The sequence below is a fragment of the Amaranthus tricolor genome, chromosome 16 (assembly GCF_026212465.1).
Source record: "Amaranthus tricolor cultivar Red isolate AtriRed21 chromosome 16, ASM2621246v1, whole genome shotgun sequence".
In the NCBI taxonomy this organism is placed as follows: Eukaryota; Viridiplantae; Streptophyta; class Magnoliopsida; order Caryophyllales; family Amaranthaceae; genus Amaranthus; species Amaranthus tricolor.
In genome coordinates this window covers 13,340,596-13,359,916 of record NC_080062.1, presented here as the reverse complement: position 1 = coordinate 13,359,916, position 19,321 = coordinate 13,340,596, and positions in this window count along the sequence as shown.

The following is a 19,321-nucleotide window of genomic DNA, read 5'->3' as shown; positions in this document are numbered from 1 at the left end:
CAATGATCATTGAAGAATGAACAATAAAGAATGAACAAGGATCAATCATCAATGAACAATGAACAATGAAGAATGAACAAGGATCAATGAGCATTGTAGAATGAACGATGAAGAATTAACAAGGATCAATGATCAATAATGAATGAAGGATGAAGAATGAACAAGGATCATTGAGCATTGTAGAATGAACGATGTAGAATGAACAAGGATCAATGATTATAGAAGAATGAACGATGAAGAATGAACAAGGATCAATGATCATTGAAGAATGAACAACGAAGAATGAACACGGTTCAATGATCATTGAAGAATGAACGATTAAGAATTAACAAGGATCAATTATCAATGAAGAATTAACAAGGATCAATGATCATTGAAGAATGAACGATGAAGAATGAACAAGGATCATTGATCAATGAACAATGAACAATGAAGAATGAACAAGGATCAATGATCATTGAAGAATGAATGATGAAGAATGAACAAGGATCCATGAGCATTGTAGAATGAACGATGAAGAATGAACAAGGAGCAATGATCATTGAAAATGAACGATGAAGAATGAACAAGGATCAATGATCAATAATGAATGAACAATGACGAATGAACAAGGATCAATCATCTTTGAAGAATGAACGATGAAGAAGGAACAAGGATCAATGATCAATGAAGAATGAACGATGAAGAAAGAAAAAGGATCAATGATCATTGAAGAATGAACGATGAAGAATGAACAAGGAGCAATGATCTTTGTAGAATGAACGATGAAGAATGAACAAGGATCAATGATCAAAAATGAATGAACAATGAAGAATGAACAAGGATCAATGAGCATTGTAGAATGAATGATGAAGAATGAACAAGTAGCAATGATCAATAATGAATGAATGATGAAGAATGAACAAGGATTAATGATCATTGAAGAATGAACGATGAAGAATGAACAAGGAGCAAAGATCATTGAAGAATTAACGACGAAGAATGAACAAGGTTCAATGATCATTGAAGAATGAACGATAAAGAATGAACAAGGATCAATTATCTATGAACAATGAACGATGAAGAATGAACAAGGATCAATGGGCATTGTAGAATGAACGATGAAGAATGAACAAGGATCAATGATTAATAATGAATAAACGATGAAGAATGAACAAGGATCATTGAGCGTTGTAGAATGAACGATGTAGAATGAACAAGGATCAATGATTATTGAAGAATGAACGATGAAGAATGAACAAGGATCAATGATCAATGAACAATGAACGATGAAGAATGAACAAGGATCAATGAGCATTGTAGAATGAACGATGAAGAATGAACAAGGATCAATGATCAATAATGAATGAACGATGAAGAATGAACAAGGATCATTGAGCATTGTAGAACGAACGATGAAGAATGAACAAGGATCAATGATCATTGAAGAATGAACGATGAAGAATGAACAAGGATAAATGAGCATTGTAGAATGAACGATGAAAAAGGAATAAGAATCAATGATCAATAATGAATGAACGATGAAGAATGAACATGGATCAATGAGCATTGTAGAATGAACGATGAAGAATGAACAAGGATCAATGATCATTGAAGAATGAACGATGAAGAATGAATAAGGATCAATGATCATGGAAGAATGAACGATGAAGAAAGAACAAGGATCAATGATCAATAAACAATGAACGATGAAGAATAAAAAAGGATCAATGAGCATTGTAGAATGAATGATAAAGAATGAACAAGGAGCAATGATCAATAATGAATGAATGATGAAGAATGAACAAGGATCAATGATCATTGAAGAATGAACGATGAAGTATGAACAAGGATCAATGATCATTGAAGAATGAACGACGAAGAATGAACAAGGTTCAATGATCATTGAAGACTGAACGATAAAGAATGAACAAGGATCAATTATCAATGAACAATGAACGATGAAGAATGAACAAGGATCAATGAGCATTGTAGAATGAACGATGAAAAATGAATAAGAATCAATGATCAATAATGAATGAACGATGAAGAATGAACATGGATCAATGAGCATTGTAGAATGAACGATGAAGAATGAACAAGGAGCAATAATCATTGTAGAATGAACGATGAAGAATGAACAAGGATCAATGATCATTGAAGAATGAACAAGGATCAATGATCATTGAAGAATGAACGATGAAGAATGAATAAGGATCAATGATCATGGAAGAATGAACGATTTAGAAAGAACAAGGATCAATGATCAATAAACAATGAACGATGAAAAATGAACAAGGATCAATGAGCATTGTAGAATGAACGATGAAGAATGAACAAGGATCAATGATCAATAATGAATGAACGATGAAGAATGAACAAGGATCATTGAGCATTGTAGAACGAACGATGAAGAATGAACAAGGATCAATGATCATTGAAGAATGAACGATGAAGAATGAACAAGGATCAATGAGCATTGTAGAATGAACGATGAAAAATGAATAAGAATCAATGATCAATAATGAATGAACGATGAAGAACGAACATGGATCAATGAGCATTGTAGAATGAACGATGAAGAATGAACAAGGATCAATGATCAATAATGAATGAATGATGAAGAATGAGCAAGGATCATTGAGCATTGTAGAATGAACGATGTTGAATGAACAAGGATCAATGATTATTGAAGAATGAACGATGAAGAATGAACAAGGATCAATGATCAATGAACAATGAACGTTGAAAAATGAACAAGGATCAATGAGCATTGTAGAATGAACGATGAAGAATGAACAAGGAGCAATGATCATTGTAGAATGAACGATGAAGAATGAACAAGGATCAATGAGCATTGTAGAATGAACGATGAAGAATGAACAAGGAGCAATGATCAATAATGAATGAATGATGAAGAATGAACAAGGATCAATGATCATTGAAGAATGAACGGTGAAGAATGAACAAGGATCAATGAGCATTGTAGAATGAACGATGAAGAATGAACAAGGAGCAATGATCATTGTAGAATGAACGATGAAGAATGAACAAGGATCAATGATCAATAATGAATGAACAATGAAGAATGAACAAGGATCAACGAGCATTGTAGAATGAATGATAAAGAATGAACAAGGAGCAATGATAAAAAATGAATGAATGATGAAGAATGAACAAGGATCAATGATCATTGAAGAATGAACGATGAAGAATGAACAAGGATGATCATTGAAGAATGAACGACGAAGAATGAACAAGGTTCAATGATCATTGAAGAATGAACAATAAAGAATGAACAAGGATCAATTATTAATGAACAATGAACAATGAAGAATGAACAAGGATCAATGAGCATTGTAGAATGAACGATGAAGAATGAACAAGGATCAATGATCATTGAAGAATGAACGATGAAGAATGAACAAGGATCAATGAGCATTGTAGAATGAACGATGAAAAATGAATAAGAATCAATGATCAATAATGAATGAACGATGAAGAATGAACATGGATCAATGAGCATTGTAGAATGAACGATGAAGAATGAACAAGGAGCAATAATCATTGTAGAATGAACGATGAAGAATGAACAAGGATCAATGATCAATAATGAATGAACAAGGATCAATGAGCATTGTAGAATGAACGATGAAGAATGAACAAGGAGCAATGATCAATAATGAATGAATGATGAAGAATGAACAAGGATCAATGATCATTGAAGAATGAACGATGAAGAATGAACAAGGATCAATGATCATTGAAGAATGAACGACGAAGAATGAACAAGGTTCAATGATCATTGAAGAATGAACAATAAAGAATGAACAAGTATCAATTATCAATGAACAATGAACAATGAAGAATTAACAAGGATCAATGAGCATTGTAGAAGGAACGATGAAGAATGAACAAGGATCAATGATCAATAATGAATGAAGGATGAAGAATGAACAAGGATCATTGAGCATTGTAGAATGAACGATGTAGAATGAACAAGGATCAATGATTATAGAAGAATGAACGATGAAGAATGAACAAGGATCAATGATCATTGAAGAATGAACGATGAAGAATGAACAAGGATCAATGATCATTGAAGAATGAACGACGAAGAATGAACAAGGATCAATGATCATTGAAGAATGAACAATAAAGAATGAACAAGGATCAATCATCAATGAACAATGAACAATGAAGAATGAACAAGGATCAATGAGCATTGTAGAATGAACGATGAAGAATTAACAAGGATCAATGATCAATAATGAATGAAGGATGAAGAATGAACAAGGATCATTGAGCATTGTAGAATGAACGATGTAGAATGAACAAGGATCAATGATTATAGAAGAATGAACGATGAAGAATGAACAAGGATCAATGATCATTGAAGAATGAACAACGAAGAATGAACACGGTTCAATGATCATTGAAGAATGAACGATTAAGAATTAACAAGGATCAATTATCAATGAAGAATTAACAAGGATCAATGATCATTGAAGAATGAACGATGAAGAATGAACAAGGATCATTGATCAATGAACAATGAACAATGAAGAATGAACAAGGATCAATGATCATTGAAGAATGAATGATGAAGAATGAACAAGGATCCATGAGCATTGTAGAATGAACGATGAAGAATGAACAAGGAGCAATGATCATTGAAAATGAACGATGAAGAATGAACAAGGATCAATGATCAATAATGAATGAACAATGACGAATGAACAAGGATCAATCATCTTTGAAGAATGAACGATGAAGAAGGAACAAGGATCAATGATCAATGAAGAATGAACGATGAAGAAAGAAAAAGGATCAATGATCATTGAAGAATGAACGATGAAGAATGAACAAGGAGCAATGATCTTTGTAGAATGAACGATGAAGAATGAACAAGGATCAATGATCAAAAATGAATGAACAATGAAGAATGAACAAGGATCAATGAGCATTGTAGAATGAATGATGAAGAATGAACAAGTAGCAATGATCAATAATGAATGAATGATGAAGAATGAACAAGGATTAATGATCATTGAAGAATGAACGATGAAGAATGAACAAGGAGCAAAGATCATTGAAGAATTAACGACGAAGAATGAACAAGGTTCAATGATCATTGAAGAATGAACGATAAAGAATGAACAAGGATCAATTATCTATGAACAATGAACGATGAAGAATGAACAAGGATCAATGGGCATTGTAGAATGAACGATGAAGAATGAACAAGGATCAATGATTAATAATGAATAAACGATGAAGAATGAACAAGGATCATTGAGCGTTGTAGAATGAACGATGTAGAATGAACAAGGATCAATGATTATTGAAGAATGAACGATGAAGAATGAACAAGGATCAATGATCAATGAACAATGAACGATGAAGAATGAACAAGGATCAATGAGCATTGTAGAATGAACGATGAAGAATGAACAAGGATCAATGATCAATAATGAATGAACGATGAAGAATGAACAAGGATCATTGAGAATTGTAGAACGAACGATGAAGAATGAACAAGGATCAATGATCATTGAAGAATGAACGATGAAGAATGAACAAGGATAAATGAGCATTGTAGAATGAACGATGAAAAAGGAATAAGAATCAATGATCAATAATGAATGAACGATGAAGAATGAACATGGATCAATGAGCATTGTAGAATGAACGATGAAGAATGAACAAGGATCAATGATCATTGAAGAATGAACGATGAAGAATGAATAAGGATCAATGATCATGGAAGAATGAACGATGAAGAAAGAACAAGGATCAATGATCAATAAACAATGAACGATGAAGAATAAAAAAGGATCAATGAGCATTGTAGAATGAATGATAAAGAATGAACAAGGAGCAATGATCAATAATGAATGAATGATGAAGAATGAACAAGGATCAATGATCATTGAAGAATGAACGATGAAGTATGAACAAGGATCAATGATCATGGAAGAATGAACGACGAAGAATGAACAAGGTTCAATGATCATTGAAGACTGAACGATAAAGAATGAACAAGGATCAATTATCAATGAACAATGAACGATGAAGAATGAACAAGGATCAATGAGCATTGTAGAATGAACGATGAAAAATGAATAAGAATCAATGATCAATAATGAATGAACGATGAAGAATGAACATGGATCAATGAGCATTGTAGAATGAACGATGAAGAATGAACAAGGAGAAATGATCATTGTAGAATGAACGATGAAGAATGAACAAGGATCAATGATCATTGAAGAATGAACAAGGATCAATGATCATTGAAGAATGAACGATGAAGAATGAATAAGGATCAATGATCATGGAAGAATGAACGATTAAGAAAGAACAAGGATCAATGATCAATAAACAATGAACGATGAAAAATGAACAAGGATCAATGAGCATTGTAGAATGAACGATGAAGAATGAACAAGGATCAATGATCAATAATGAATGAACGATGAAGAATGAACAAGGATCATTGAGCATTGTAGAACGAACGATGAAGAATGAACAAGGATCAATGATCATTGAAGAATGAACGATGAAGAATGAACAAGGATCAATGAGCATTGTAGAATGAACGATGAAAAATGAATAAGAATCAATGATCAATAATGAATGAACGATGAAGAACGAACATGGATCAATGAGCATTGTAGAATGAACGATGAAGAATGAACAAGGATCAATGATCAATAATGAATGAATGATGAAGAATGAGCAAGGATCATTGAGCATTGTAGAATGAACGATGTTGAATGAACAAGGATCAATGATTATTGAAGAATGAACGACGAAGAATGAACAAGGTTCAATGATCATTGAAGAATGAACAATAAAGAATGAACAAGTATCAATTATCAATGAACAATGAACAATGAAGAATTAACAAGGATCAATGAGCATTGTAGAAGGAACGATGAAGAATGAACAAGGATCAATGATCAATAATGAATGAAGGATGAAGAATGAACAAGGATCATTGAGCATTGTAGAATGAACGATGTAGAATGAACAAGGATCAATGATTATAGAAGAATGAACGATGAAGAATGAACAAGGATCAATGATCATTGAAGAATGAACAACGAAGAATGAACACGGTTCAATGATCATTGAAGAATGAACGATTAAGAATGAACAAGGATCAATTATCAATGAAGAATGAACAAGGATCAATGATCATTGAAGAATGAACGATGAAGAATGAACAAGGATCATTGATCAATGAACAATGAACAATGAAGAATGAACAAGGATCAATGATCATTGAAGAATGAACGATGAAGAATGAACAAGGATCCATGAGCATTGTAGAATGAACGATGAAGAATGAATAAGGAGCAATGATCATTGAAAATGAACGATGAAGAATTAACAAGGATCAATGATCAATAATGAATGAACAATGACGAATGAACAAGGATCAATCATCTTTGAAGAATGAACGATGAAGAAGGAACAAGGATCAATGATCAATGAAGAATGAACGATGAAGAAAGAACAAGGATCAATGATCAATGAACAATGAACGATGAAGAATGAACAAGGATCAATGAGCATTGTAGAATGAACGATGAAGAATGAACAAGGATCAATGATCAATAATAAATGAACGATGAAGAATGAACAAGGATCATTGAGCATTGTAGAACGAACGATGAAGAATGAACAAGGATCAATGATCATTGAAGAATGAACGATGAAGAATGAACAAGGATCAATGAGCATTGTAGAATGAACGATGAAAAAGGAATAAGAATCAATGATCAATAATGAATGAACGATGAAGAATGAACATGGATCAATGAGCATTGTAGAATGAACGATGAAGAATGAACAAGGAGCAATGATCATTGTAGAATGAACGATGAAGAATGAACAAGGATCAATGATCAATAATGAATGAACAAGGATCAATAAGCATTGTAGAATGAACGATGAAGAATGAACAAGGAGCAATGATCAATAATGAATGAATGATGAAGAATAAACAAGGATCAATGATCATTGAAGAATGAACGACGAAGAATGAACAAGGTTCAATGATCATTGAAGAATGAACGATTAAGAATGAACAAGGATCAATTATCAATGAACAATGAACGATGAAGAATGAAGAAGGATCAATGATCATTGAAGAATGAACGATGAAGAATGAACAAGGATCATTGATCAATGAACAATGAACAATGAAGAATAAACAAGGATCAATGATCATTGAAGAATGAACGATGAAGAATGAACAAGGATCAATGAGCATTGTAGAATGAACGATGAAGAATGAACAAGGATCAATGATCAATAATGAATGAATGATGAAGAATGAGCAAGGATCATTGAGCATTGTAGAATGAACGATGTTGAATGAACAAGGATCAATGATTATTGAAGAATGAATGATGAAGAATGAACAAGGATCAATGATCAATGAACAATGAACGATGAAAAATGAACAAGGATCAATGAGCATTGTAGAATGAACGATGAAGAATGAACAAGGATCAATGATCAATAATGAATGAACGATGAAGAATGAACAAGGATCAATGAGCATTGTAGAACGAACGATAAAGAATGAACAAGGATCAATGATCATTGACGAATGAACGATGAAGAATGAACAAGGATCAATGAGCATTGTAGAATGAACGATGAAAAATGAATAAGAATCAATGATCAATAATGAATGAACGATGAAGAATGAACATGGATCAATGAGCATTGTAGAATGAACGATGAAGAATGAACAAGGAGCAATGATCATTGTAGAATAAACGATGAAGAATGAACAAGGATCAATGATGAATAATGAATGAACAAGGATCAATGAGCATTGTAGAATGAACGATGAAGAATGAACAAGGAGCAATGATCAATAATGAATGAATGATGAAGAATGAACAAGGATCAATGATCATTGAAGAATGAACGATGAAGAATGAACAAGGATCAATGATCATTGAAGAATGAACGACGAAGAATGAACAAGGTTCAATGATCATTGAAGAATGAACAATAAAGAATGAACAAGGATCAATCATCAATGAACAATGAACAATGAAGAATGAACAAGGATCAATGAGCATTGTAGAATGAACGATGAAGAATGAACAAGGATCAATAATAAATGAACAAGGATCAATGAGCATTGAAGAATGAACGATTAAGAATGAACAAGGATCAATTATCAATGAAAAATGAACGATGAAGAATGAACAAGGATCAATGATCATTGAAGAATGAACGATGAAGAATGAACAAGGATCCATGAGCATTGTAGAATGAACGATGAAGAATGAACAAGGAGCAATGATCCTTGTAGAATGAACGATGAAGAATGAACAAGGATCAATGATCAATAATGAATGAACAATGACGAATGAACAAGGATCAATCATCTTTGAAGAATGAACGATGAAGAAGGAACAAGGGTCAATGATCAATGAAGAATGAACGATGAAGAAAGAACAAGGATCAATGATCATTGAAGAATGAACGATGAACAATGAACAATGAGCAATGATCATTGTAGAATGAACGATGAAGAATGAAACAGGATCAATGATCAATAATGAATGAACAATGAAGAATGAACAAGGATCAATGAGCATTGTAGAATGAATGATGAAGAATGAACAAGGAGCAATGATCAATAATGAATGAATGATGAAGAATGAACAAGGAGCAATGATCAATGATGAATGAATGATGAAGAATGAACAAGGATCAATGAGCATTGTAGAATGAACGATGAAAAATGAATAAGAATCAATGATCAATAATGAATGAACGATGAAGAATGAACATGGATCAATGAGCATTGTAGAATGAACGATGAAGAATGAACAAGGAGCAATGATCATTGTAGAATTAACGATGAAGAATGAACAAGGATCAATGATCAATAATGAATGAACAATGAAGAATGAACAAGGATCAATGAGCATTGTAGAATGAACGATGAAGAATGAACAAGGATCAATGATCAATAATGAATGAACGATGAAAAATGAACAAGGATCAATTGAATAATGAACGATGAAGAATAAACAAGGATCAATGATCTATGAACAATGAACGATGAAGAATGAACAAGGATCAATGAGCATTGTAGAATGAACGATGAAGAATGAACAAGGATCAATGATCAATAATGAATGAACGATGAAGAATGAACAAGGATCATTGAGCATTGTAGAACGAACGATGAAGAATGAACAAGGATAATTGATCATTGAAGAATGAACGATGAAGAATGAACAAGGATCAATGATCAATAATGAATGAACAAGGATCAATGAGCATTGTAGAATGAACGATGAAGAATGAACAAGGAGCAATGATCAATAATGAATGAATGATGAAGAATGAACAAGGATCAATGATCATTGAAGAATGAACGATGAAGAATGAACAAGTATCAATGATCATTGAAGAATGAACGACGAAGAATGAACAAGGTTCAATGATCATTGAAGAATGAACAATAAAGAATGAACAAGGATCAATTATCAATGAACAATGAACAATGAAGAATGAACAAGGATCAATGAGCATTGTAGAATGAACGATGAAGAATGAACAAGGATCAATGATCAATAATGAATGAACGATGAAGAATGAACAAGGATCATTGAGCATTGTAGAATGAACGATGTAGAATGAACAAGGATCAATGATTATTGAAGAATGAACGATGAAGAATGAACAAAGATCAATGATCATTGAAGAATGAACGACGAAGAATGAACAAGGTTCAATGATCATTGAAGAATGAACGATAAAGAATGAACAAGGATCAATTATCAATGAACAATGAACGATGAAGAATGAACAAGGATCAATCAGCATTGTAGAATGAACGAGGATCAATGATCAATAATGAATGAATGATGAAGAATGAACAAGGATCATTGAGCATTGTAGAATGAACGATGTAGAATGAACAAGGATCAATGATTATTGAAGAATGAACGATGAAGAATGAACAAGGATCAATGATCAATGAACAATGAACGATGAAGAATGAACAAGGATCAATGAGCATTGTAGAATGAACGATGAAGAATGAACAAGGATCAATGATCAATAATGAATGAACGATGAAGAATTAACAAGGATCATTGAGCATTGTAGAACGAACGATGAAGAATGAACAAGGATCAATGATCATTGAAGAATGAACGATGAAGAATGAACAAGGATCAATGAGCATTGTAGAATGAACGATGAAAAATGAATAAGAATCAATGATCAATAATGAATGAACGATGAAGAATGAACATGGATCAATGAGCATTGTAGAATGAACGATGAAGAATGAACAAGGAGCAATAATCATTGTAGAATGAACGATGAAGAATGAACAAGGATCAATATTCAATAATTAATGAACAAGGATCAATGAGCATTGTAGAATGAACGATGAAGAATGAACAAGGAGCAATGATCAATAATGAATGAATGATGAAGAATGAACAAGGATCAATGATGATTGAAGAATGAACGATGAAGAATGAACAAGGATCAATGATCATTGAAGAATGAACGACGAAGAATGAACAAGGTTCAATGATCATTGAAGAATGTACAATAAAGAATGAACAAGGATCAATTATCAATGAACAATGAACAATGAAGAATGAACAAGGATCAATGAGCATTGTAGAATGAACGATGAAGAATGAACAAGGATCAATGATAGATAATGAATGAACGATGAAGAATGAACAAGGATCATTGAGCATTGTAGAACGAACGATGAAGAATGAACAAGGATCATTGAGCATTGTAGAACGAACGATGAAGAATGAACAAGGATCAATGATCATTGTAGAATGAACGATTAAGAATGAACAAGGATCAATTATCAATGAACAATGAACGATGAAGAATGAACAAGGATTAATGAGCATTGTAGAATGAACGATGAAGAATGAACAAGGATCAATGATCAATAATGAATGAACGATGAAGAATGAACAAGGATCATTGAGCATTGTAGAATGAACGATGTAGAATGAACAAGGATCAATGATTATTGAAGAATGAACGATGAAGAATGAACAAGGATCATTGAGCATTGTAGAACGAACGATGAAGAATGAACAAGGATCATTGAGCATTGTAGAACGAACGATGAAGAATGAACAAGGATCAATGATCATTGTAGAATGAACGATTAAGAATGAACAAGGATCAATTATCAATGAACAATGAACGATGAAGAATGAACAAGGATTAATGAGCATTGTAGAATGAACGATGAAGAATGAACAAGGATCAATGATCAATAATGAATGAACGATGAAGAATGAACAAGGATCATTGAGCATTGTAGAATGAACGATGTAGAATGAACAAGGATCAATGATTATTGAAGAATGAACGATGAAGAATGAACAAGGATCAATGATCAATGAACAATGAACGATGAAGAATGAACAAGGATCAATGAGCATTGTAGAATGAACGATGAAGAATGAACAAGGATCATTGATCAATAATAAATGAACAAGGATCAATGAGCATTGAAGAATGAACGATGAAGAATGAATAAGGATCAATGATCATGGAAGAATGAACGATGAAGAAAGAACAAGGATCAATGATCAATAAACAATGAACGATGAAGAATAAAAAAGGATCAATGAGCATTGTAGAATGAATGATAAAGAATGAACAAGGAGCAATGATCAATAATGAATGAATGATGAAGAATGAACAAGGATCAATGATCATTGAAGAATGAACGATGAAGAATGAACAAGGATCAATGATCATTGAAGAATGAACGACGAAGAATGAACAAGGTTCAATGATCATTGAAGAATGAACAATAAAGAATGAACAAGGATCAATTATCAATGAACAATTAACAATGAAGAATGAACAAGGTTCAATGATCATTGAAGAATGAACGATCAAGAATGAACAAGGATCAATTATCAATGAACAATGACGATGAAGAATGAACAAGGATCAATGAGCATTGTAGAATGAACGATGAAGAATGAACAAGGATCAATGATCAATAATGAATCAACGATGAAGAATGAACAAGGATCATTGAGCATTGTAGAATGAACGATGTAGAATGAACAAGGATCAATGATTATTGAAGAATGAACGATGAAGAATGAACAAGGATCAATGATCAATGAACAATGAACGATGAAGAATGAACAAGGATCAATGACCATTAAAGAATGAACGATGAAAAATGAATAAGAATTAAAGATCAATAATGAATGAACGATGAAGAATGAACATGGATCAATGAGCATTGTAGAACGAACGATGAAGAATGAACAAGGATCAATGATCATTGAAGAATGAAAGATGAAGAATGAACAAGGATCAATGAGCATTGTAGAATGAACGATGAAAAATGAATAAGAATCAATGATCAATAATGAATGAACGATGAAGAATGAACATGGATCAATGAGCATTGTAGAATGAACGATGAAGAATGAACATGGATCAATGAGCATTGTAGAATGAACGATGAAGAATGAACAAGGAGCAATAATCATTGTAGAATGAACGATGAAGAATGAACAAGGATCAATGATCAATAATGAATGAACAAGGATCAATGAGCATTGTAGAATGAACGATGAAGAATGAACAAGGAGCAATGATCATTAATGAATGAATGATGAAGAATGAACAAGGATCAATGATCATTGAAGAATGAACGATGAAGAATGAACAAGGATCAATGATCATTGAAGAATGAACGACGAAGAATGAACAAGGTTCAATGATCATTGAAGAATGAACAATAAAGAATGAACAAGGATCAATTATCAATGAACAATGAACAATGAAGAATGAACAAGGATCAATGAGCATTGTAGAATGAACGATGAAGAATGAACAAGGATCAATGATCAATAATAAATGAACAAGGAACAATGAGCATTGTAGAATGAACGATGAAGAATGAACAAGGAGCAATGATCAATAATGAATGAATGATGAAGAATGAACAAGGATCAATGATCATTGAAGAATGAACGATGAAGAATGAACAAGGATCAATGATCATTGAAGAATGAACGACGAAGAATGAACAAGGTTCAATGATCATTGAAGAATGAACAATAAAGAATGAACAAGGATCAATTATCAATGAACAATGAACAATGAAGAATGAACAAGGTTCAATGATCATTGAAGAATGAACGATTAAGAATGAACAAGGATCAATTATCAATGAACAATGAACGATGAAGAATGAACAAGGATCAATGAGCATTGTAGAATGAACGATGAAGAATGAACAAGGATCAATGATCAATAATGAATGAACGATGAAGAATGAACAAGGATCATTGAGCATTGTAGAATGAACGATGTAGAATGAACAAGGATCAATGATTATTGAAGAATGAACGATGAAGAATGAACAAGGATCAATGATCAATGAACAATGAACGATGAAGAATGAACAAGGATCAATGAGCATTATAGAATGAACGATGAAAAATGAATAAGAATCAAAGATCAATAATAAATGAACGATGAAGAATGAACATGGATCAATGAGCATTGTAGAACGAACGATGAAGAATGAACAAGGATCAATGATCATTGAAGAATGAACGATGAAGAATGAACAAGGATCAATGAGCATTGTAGAATAAACGATGAAAAATGAATAAGAATCAATGATCAATAATGAATGAACGATGAAGAATGAACATGGATCAATGAGCATTGTAGAATGAACGATGAAGAATGAACAAGGAGCAATAATCATTGTAGAATGAACGATGAAGAATGAACAAGGATCAATATTCAATAATGAATGAACAAGGATCAATGAGCATTGTAGAATGAACGATGAAGAATGAACAAGGAGCAATGATCAATAATGAATGAATGATGAAGAATGAACAAGGATCAATGATCATTGAAGAATGAACGATGAAGAATGAACAAGGATTAATGATCATTGAAGAATGAACGATGAAGAATGAACAAGGATCAATGATCATTGAAGAATGAACAATAAAGAATGAACAAGGATCAATCATCAATGAACAATGAACAATGAAGAATGAACAAGGATCAATGAGCATTGTAGAATGAACGATGAAGAATTAACAAGGATCAATGATCAATAATGAATGAAGGATGAAGAATGAACAAGGATCATTGAGCATTGTAGAATGAACGATGTAGAATGAACAAGGATCAATGATTATAGAAGAATGAACGATGAAGAATGAACAAGGATCAATGATCATTGAAGAATGAACAACGAAGAATGAACACGGTTCAATGATCATTGAAGAATGAACGATTAAGAATTAACAAGGATCAATTATCAATGAAGAATTAACAAGGATCAATGATCATTGAAGAATGAACGATGAAGAATGAACAAGGATCATTGATCAATGAACAATGAACAATGAAGAATGAACAAGGATCAATGATCATTGAAGAATGAATGATGAAGAATGAACAAGGATCCATGAGCATTGTAGAATGAACGATGAAGAATGAACAAGGAGCAATGATCATTGAAAATGAACGATGAAGAATGAACAAGGATCAATGATCAATAATGAATGAACAATGACGAATGAACAAGGATCAATCATCTTTGAAGAATGAACGATGAAGAAGGAACAAGGATCAATGATCAATGAAGAATGAACGATGAAGAAAGAAAAAGGATCAATGATCATTGAAGAATGAACGATGAAGAATGAACAAGGAGCAATGATCTTTGTAGAATGAACGATGAAGAATGAACAAGGATCAATGATCAAAAATGAATGAACAATGAAGAATGAACAAGGATCAATGAGCATTGTAGAATGAATGATGAAGAATGAACAAGTAGCAATGATCAATAATGAATGAATGATGAAGAATGAACAAAGGATTAATGATCATTGAAGAATGAACGATGAAGAATGAACAAGGATCAAAGATCATTGAAGAATTAACGACGAAGAATGAACAAGGTTCAATGATCATTGAAGAATGAACGATAAAGAATGAACAAGGATCAATTATCTATGAACAATGAACGATGAAGAATGAACAAGGATCAATGGGCATTGTAGAATGAACGATGAAGAATGAACAAGGATCAATGATCAATAATGAATAAACGATGAAGAATGAACAAGGATCATTGAGCGTTGTAGAATGAACGATGTAGAATGAACAAGGATCAATGATTATTGAAGAATGAACGATGAAGAATGAACAAGGATCAATGATCAATGAACAATGAACGATGAAGAATGAACAAGGATCAATGAGCATTGTAGAATGAACGATGAAGAATGAACAAGGATCAATGATCAATAATGAATGAACGATGAAGAATGAACAAGGATCATTGAGCATTGTAGAACGAACGATGAAGAATGAACAAGGATCAATGATCATTGAAGAATGAACGATGAAGAATGAACAAGGATAAATGAGCATTGTAGAATGAACGATGAAAAAGGAATAAGAATCAATGATCAATAATGAATGAACGATGAAGAATGAACATGGATCAATGAGCATTGTAGAATGAACGATGAAGAATGAACAAGGAGCAATGATCATTGTAGAATGAACGATGAAGAATGAACAAGGATCAATGATCATTGAAGAATGAACGATGAAGAATGAATAAGGATCAATGATCATGGAAGAATGAACGATGAAGAAAGAACAAGGATCAATGATCAATAAACAATGAACGATGAAGAATAAAAAAGGATCAATGAGCATTGTAGAATGAATGATAAAGAATGAACAAGGAGCAATGATCAATAATGAATGAATGATGAAGAATGAACAAGGATCAATGATCATTGAAGAATGAACGATGAAGTATGAACAAGGATCAATGATCATTGAAGAATGAACGACGAAGAATGAACAAGGTTCAATGATCATTGAAGACTGAACGATAAAGAATGAACAAGGATCAATTATCAATGAACAATGAACGATGAAGAATGAACAAGGATCAATGAGCATTGTAGAATGAACGATGAAAAATGAATAAGAATCAATGATCAATAATGAATGAACGATGAAGAATGAACATGGATCAATGAGCATTGTAGAATGAACGATGAAGAATGAACAAGGAGAAATGATCATTGTAGAATGAACGATGAAGAATGAACAAGGATCAATGATCATTGAAGAATGAACAAGGATCAATGATCATTGAAGAATGAACGATGAAGAATGAATAAGGATCAATGATCATGGAAGAATGAACGATTAAGAAAGAACAAGGATCAATGATCAATAAACAATGAACGATGAAAAATGAACAAGGATCAATGAGCATTGTAGAATGAACGATGAAGAATGAACAAGGATCAATGATCAATAATGAATGAAGGATGAAGAATGAACAAGGATCATTGAGCATTGTAGAATGAACGATGTAGAATGAACAAGGATCAATGATTATAGAAGAATGAACGATGAAGAATGAACAAGGATCAATGATCATTGAAGAATGAACAACGAAGAATGAACACGGTTCAATGATCATTGAAGAATGAACGATTAAGAATTAACAAGGATCAATTATCAATGAAGAATTAACAAGGATCAATGATCATTGAAGAATGAACGATGAAGAATGAACAAGGATCATTGATCAATGAACAATGAACAATGAAGAATGAACAAGGATCAATGATCATTGAAGAATGAATGATGAAGAATGAACAAGGATCCATGAGCATTGTAGAATGAACGATGAAGAATGAACAAGGAGCAATGATCATTGAAAATGAACGATGAAGAATGAACAAGGATCAATGATCAATAATGAATGAACAATGACGAATGAACAAGGATCAATCATCTTTGAAGAATGAACGATGAAGAAGGAACAAGGATCAATGATCAATGAAGAATGAACGATGAAGAAAGAAAAAGGATCAATGATCATTGAAGAATGAACGATGAAGAATGAACAAGGAGCAATGATCTTTGTAGAATGAACGATGAAGAATGAACAAGGATCAATGATCAAAAATGAATGAACAATGAAGAATGAACAAGGATCAATGAGCATTGTAGAATGAATGATGAAGAATGAACAAGTAGCAATGATCAATAATGAATGAATGATGAAGAATGAACAAAGGATTAATGATCATTGAAGAATGAACGATGAAGAATGAACAAGGATCAAAGATCATTGAAGAATTAACGACGAAGAATGAACAAGGTTCAATGATCATTGAAGAATGAACGATAAAGAATGAACAAGGATCAATTATCTATGAACAATGAACGATGAAGAATGAACAAGGATCAATGGGCATTGTAGAATGAACGATGAAGAATGAACAAGGATCAATGATCAATAATGAATAAACGATGAAGAATGAACAAGGATCATTGAGCGTTGTAGAATGAACGATGTAGAATGAACAAGGATCAATGATTATTGAAGAATGAACGATGAAGAATGAACAAGGATCAATGATCAATGAACAATGAACGATGAAGAATGAACAAGGATCAATGAGCATTGTAGAATGAACGATGAAGAATGAACAAGGATCAATGATCAATAATGAATGAACGATGAAGAATGAACAAGGATCATTGAGCATTGTAGAACGAACGATGAAGAATGAACAAGGATCAATGATCATTGAAGAATGAACGATGAAGAATGAACAAGGATAAATGAGCATTGTAGAATGAACGATGAAAAAGGAATAAGAATCAATGATCAATAATGAATGAACGATGAAGAATGAACATGGATCAATGAGCATTGTAGAATGAACGATGAAGAATGAACAAGGAGCAATGATCATTGTAGAATGAACGATGAAGAATGAACAAGGATCAATGATCATTGAAGAATGAACGATGAAGAATGAATAAGGATCAATGATCATGGAAGAATGAACGATGAAGAAAGAACAAGGATCAATGATCAATAAACAATGAACGATGAAGAATAAAAAAGGATCAATGAGCATTGTAGAATGAATGATAAAGAATGAACAAGGAGCAATGATCAATAATGAATGAATGATGAAGAATGAACAAGGATCAATGATCATTGAAGAATGAACGATGAAGTATGAACAAGGATCAATGATCATTGAAGAATGAACGACGAAGAATGAACAAGGTTCAATGATCATTGAAGACTGAACGATAAAGAATGAACAAGGATCAATTATCAATGAACAATGAACGATGAAGAATGAACAAGGATCAATGAGCATTGTAGAATGAACGATGAAAAATGAATAAGAATCAATGATCAATAATGAATGAACGATGAAGAATGAAC